The sequence below is a fragment of the Alnus glutinosa genome, chromosome 3, assembly GCF_958979055.1.
Source record: "Alnus glutinosa chromosome 3, dhAlnGlut1.1, whole genome shotgun sequence".
Taxonomy (NCBI): domain Eukaryota; kingdom Viridiplantae; phylum Streptophyta; class Magnoliopsida; order Fagales; family Betulaceae; genus Alnus; species Alnus glutinosa.
Genome location: NC_084888.1, coordinates 3,585,729 through 3,591,449, shown reverse-complemented (window position 1 = coordinate 3,591,449; position 5,721 = coordinate 3,585,729). Strand labels below are relative to the sequence as shown.

At 39.1% G+C, this 5,721-nt stretch overlaps 1 pseudogene; it reads right to left on the bottom strand.

Annotated features, from left to right (window-relative positions):
- Nucleotides 1–219: 219 nt before the first annotated feature.
- Nucleotides 220–3,176, bottom strand: LOC133864856 (probable esterase KAI2; annotated as a pseudogene).
- Nucleotides 3,177–5,721: the final 2,545 nt, after the last annotated feature.

The following is a 5,721-nucleotide window of genomic DNA, read 5'->3' as shown; positions in this document are numbered from 1 at the left end:
GTCAAAACCAATGAGGAAGGAATTCCTATATTCAATGAAAAGATTGGATTAATTGAATGAAGGAAAAGGCTGCTTGATCCATATACGGAGCGTGATAATTTATACCTTAATAGTTTGAGTCAAACAAAACACAAGAGTATGAAAACTGAAAGAGTTTGAGAAATCTCTATTTTGGTTACTTACTAAGAGCAGAGTTGTTTCTTCTATTTATAACCGGTTAAAGTTTACAAGATATGCTGGAATAAAGTATAAAGCCATTTTAAGAACAGAAATTAAAAGACAAACTATACATATAAAACACATAACAGAAATCTATGAGGGAAACATTGTAGCTTTGACTATGTACTGAGTTTTAGGAAAAGTTAGCAAAAAACATAGCAGCAGGAATCCTGCATGGAAAGGAGGCGGCTTGCAACTGCTACTGTCAGGACTAGACTGCTGTAGTCGTGGCTGTGAAAGGTCTACTGATCAGAGAAAAAGTGGTATGGAAGTATGACTGAGTTGGAGAATCCTCTTCTGGCTGAGTGTAGTTTATTTTGTTACCATTTTGAGAGTGATCAGTGGTTGGAGCATTCTCCGAAATGCTTTCCTGACTTTCCTTAATTAACAAATACAACCCTGCAAATTAAACTACTTGATCCAAGTCGAACTGGGTAAAGTCTACTCGTTGGACAATTACGACTGACTACCAAGAGGAGCACACAAATCACACACGAACGCTACAATACCGTTGCGAATGTGCCTGAGAAGCACGGGAATCAAAATATCTGGCGAGCTCAGCTGGGGCAGATGGCCTTCCGTGGATACGACTTCCACGATTGACTCACCACCAAGATTCTGATGCAAATACTCCGACACTACCACCGGCACAGCCAAGTCCTTCATGCTTTGTACGTATTACGTGGCAAGGCACAATGACAAGGCCTAGTATGTGTCTCATGTCGCTCAGGAATTTGGTTTGGGCCAAGCATAAGGCTATGTCCGGTCTCATGTTAAACAGGGTTCCGGCTGAATTATTGGACCGTTATAGAGTCCATGTCACCGCCCACAATTAGCGCTGGGCGAACCCAGAGCACCATGCCTTGTAATTTGACCGCACCGCTTCGAATATCTGCTCTAGATCTTCACGCTCGAATCCTCCATAGTAATTCACATCATTCAATAACCTATAAAAGAAAAGAAATTAAAAGGAACGAAATTTAATTCAAATTTAACAGTGTTATAACTCGACTATATATAACAGAAAAAGGAAAAGAAAAATATTGGTGTCACAAGCAGATATAACACTAACTAAATTATATCAAAGCATGTATAAAATAAACTAAACAAACGATTGACATGGTTGGAAGAGACGAAGGGATATGAAAATTTTTACGTCCTTAGCAGTTAACACATCAGATGGGTTGCATCAAAGTAACATCTAGGTAGTTTGAAGTTGATGAGAAAGAGACCACGCATATCATGCAATGACCACGCATATCAGATGGGTTGCATCTAGTTTCATTAAATTTCTTGGTAAAATTTTTGAAATTGCGTTTTAATGTTTATAAAAAGAAAAAATTCATATAAGTGTCTCCAAAATATAAAAGAAACAAAGCAAATAAATATTTTTATTTTTATTTTTTTAAAAAAAAAAAAACACTTAGGAATGGCCGCATGGCCAACTCTATCCTTCATTGGGTGTGTGCCGTGTGGCCTCACGGCCCGCACACAGCCCCCTTTCTATCTTGCACAGGGGTGGCCATGCACAACCACCCCCTGTCCTTGTGGAGGTGACCACGTATCCCCTCTTAATTAGCCGCTGAGTATAGCTAGCCGTACGTGGCTATCCCTCTCCTTTATTAGGGATGATCGTATTATCATTCTCTTTAATTTTTTTTTAATTCTTTCATGAATAAGAATTCAACCTCTAAAATAAACGCGTACTTTCTCAAATATTGTTAAGAAAGTTTTTAAAAAAGAATTTCGTGTTTTATTTTTTGAAAATTGTTTTGTTATTTGCTGTTTGAAAAGTATTTTGCCTTATAATAACTAGTTAAGAAATTGTGTTTTTGTGTTTAAAAAGAAAAAAAAAAAAAAAAAAAGTTCAAAGAAATAGCCTTAATTATTATATATAAATAAAATAAATTTAATCATATGACAACAACATCCGCTGTAGCACAAACTTTCTTGGCATGTGAATTATCCGGGTTCAAATCCCGGCAGCGGAATTTTTTGTTCTTTTTGTTCCTACTCGTGTGCCTACCGAGACATATGATATGCTGCATGATGCGCACGAAATAATTTCAACTTGAAGCGAACCTACAATCAACAAAAATTAATCCATTTCCTGCTGTACCTTTGAAATGACATGTCAAACAAGCTCATCTTGAGAATACTATATATTCAATTCCATTTTTTTTTTAATGAAAGAAAACTTTATAAACCAACACAGAACAAACACATGACTAGAAATTAACTGGTTCAACCTCCACAAAGGGGCAACTACACAAAGGGCAAAGAAAGAAAATTGGCAACACCCTCTGAACCCTTACACCATGAAAGGGAAGCAGACCAACAATCTGCAGAAACAGAACACGGCTAAATACAAGGCAAAAACAACAGAGCCTATTCAACTCCATTTCCCAATAAGATTTCAAATAACTCAATAAATTTTTGCAGTAGTACTATATATGTTGCAATATTCTTTCTTACTCTTTTAATACTAGCTATTGAATAGTCGATTGCGAAGAAACTTGGCCAAGTATGTATATACGCACCTTGGAGTAGGGGAGATCATGACAATCTTGGAGAAAAGGTCAGGGCGTGCGATGGAGGGGATGGAACCCACCATGGCGGAGACTGAGTGACCCACAAAGATGCAGGAATCAACGTGCAGCTCTTCCAAAATGGCAAGCAAATCGTATGCAAATTAAAGCCCTCAAGCGTCGAATAGCGTTCGAAATCAAAGTACTCTGGGTTTGTTGTGCCGACGCCCATATTATCATAGATCGAGGATGACACGATATTTATCGACGAGGTGAGGTATAAGGTGCTTCCACACCGACTGATCCGTCCCAAACCCATGCCCTAGCACTACGTTTCTCTCGCCTGATCCTAAAACCCTCAAGTTGTGAGCTTCTTCCACTATCCCCATTTTCGATCCTTCTATTTCTTATCAAATATTTTCTGTTTTTTATATATGACGTACGTACGTTTATGATATTCGGTGGTTTGGGTTTTATAGATCGAGGTGGTGATGGAGTAGTAGGGGGACTAAGAGCACCGCATGCAAAGATCTTTGTCCATAAGTTTGTCGAAGAAGCACCGGTTAATTAATTAAATATAAAATATAGTTAGGAGGTTTTTCTTGGCAACTGATTGAGCTATAGAAAGGGCAACGTACGTACGTGTCATTCTAGTGGAACATTTTTCCTGTCGTGTCATTGTCATGGAACCATTTCCTGTCCCATTCGTTAAGCCGTTAGTCCACCAGTTGACACTTGTCAATCAAGATTCGTTGCGCTAACTGCTCCGAAAAATTATGGAAAAGGAAAAAATAAACAAAAATTCAATTTCATTATTACATCCGTAAAATGAGATCCGGGTGGGTATTTTTATTTCTATTTTTTAAAAAATAACAATAATAAATCTGATTTGATCCATAAAATCAATAGAGCAAACATGCTCTATAGAAAATAGAATCCTAGACTATGAAAATACAGTTTTCTGAAAACACACCAGGAAACAAACTAGCCTTATACCTAAAAATTCTCCATAACATTCTCCATGTTGAAAGTTTACAATAACCGTTATGTCTCCAAAACTCAGGAAGAAACTGCGCGCTCATGTATGATCATGTCTTCTGCAATTACGCCCGATCTTCCCGAGGAAATTATAGTAGTTTCCTTTGGCACATGTACATAATTGTTGCTGCCTCCTAGCCCTCCTCTGCCTGCCGTCACGAGCTTGACCAGCAGGCTGTTCTTGCTCCATGCCTCCATAGTAGGAATACCCTCTAAACAGACCCTAGGATTACACCACAATGGAACAAACCAGGACTATGAAAACATTCATCCCAAATTGATTGTCATTCCCATATCAAGGTAGGTTTTATGGCAATCTTACACACAATACGAATTGCAAACGTACAACTAAACTCCAAAGGAGAAAAACTACAACAAAGATAGAAATCTACTTCTCAATTTCAGAACAAGATGAGAAAAATCACAACAAAGACATAAATCTACTTCTCAATCCCATAGCAGAACAAGAAAAAACTACCGAATTCTAAAAGTAAGTACCTAAAACACCATGGGAAGAGGGAAGGCTTCCCTCCTCAAACATGAGGATTTTATCTTTCTCTTTGTGGCAGTTTCTTTTCACTCATGTGGCAGTTTTAGTTCTCTCTTGATTCTAATTCGGGTGTGTATTGGACCCTATGCGATACATTTTATTTTGGTTGTTTAAAAATATACATATGCACTTAATCTTTTTTTTAAAAAAAATAAAAAATAAAAAAAGAAAGAAAGAAGAAGAAGACGACGAAAGAAAGAAAGGGGTGGTGTGGGTACGTGACTCATGGAAATGGTTAGTTCGGTTAGCTACAAAAGTAGATTGGGGTGGCTAAATCATTCTTCTATTAAAAGAGTGGTTTGGCCACTCCATCAGTCATTAAAATTACATTTTTCTTTTTTATTTGTTATTACAATTAGAATTGCTCATTTTAAATAGATGATTCAAATAAAATGTATTGCGTTCAGTGCAATACTCGAATTTAAGTCTCACATTGCATAGATACTCTTATATGCTAAAAAAATCTCTTTTATGATTTTTTTTTTCCCTTCAATATCAAATGAAAAATTCACTACAAAAAAAAAAGAAGCAAATTCTGGACGGTTTAAAACCGTCCAGAAATGCGAAAAAAAACCGTCTGGAATTAATTCAAGATGGTTTTTTCTAGACGGTTTAAAACTGTCTAGGATATAGCGTCGGTAAATGAATTTCTAGACGGTTTGGACAAAACCGTCCGGAATTCCAGACGGTTTGGGACAAAACCGTCCATAATTTTCTGGACGGTTTGGTCCCAAACCGTCCAGACTTCCTCTCCCCCCCCTTTTTTTTTTTTTCCCGGTTCCCTTTTACTTTATATTAATATAATTGATTATATAATTAAAAACTTGTGTCAACAATGGATCAGCGGCGTGTTTTATCTAGCAATTTCCCGTCGATCGAACGGCCATGGCGGCTCAAATCCGACGCCTCGGGCTTGAGCTGCTTGGGTTTGAGCGGGACTGCTTTGCCTCTGGCGGGATAGGGCCAGGAGGGACAGTCGCCATCGTTGGGGTAGGGCAAGGAAGGACCGTCGCCGTTGGTGACGAACACGCAGGGGTCGAACGACCTTGGAGGGGCGTGGGAGTTGGGGAGCGTGGAGATGCGGCGGATGGCTGGGAAGAGTGGGCCAGGGAAGTGCGGCATGGACCTCGGGGTCGGCGGATCCGGATAGAGGGACAGAGTCGTCACCGTCGATCTCTCCCTCAATGCGCAGTCAGATCGATCTCCTCCCTCCCTATGACTCCTTCCCTCTTCTCCCGATTTGATGCCGTCACCACTCTCGCCCCGATCGCAGATCTGTGATGGCCGGTTGTGATGTTTCAGGCCAGATCGTTTTTTCTTTATACATATGTTTTTTTGGCTGTAAAGGAAATGGGCGGTTGTGATTGTGGCTGTGAGAAAAATTGG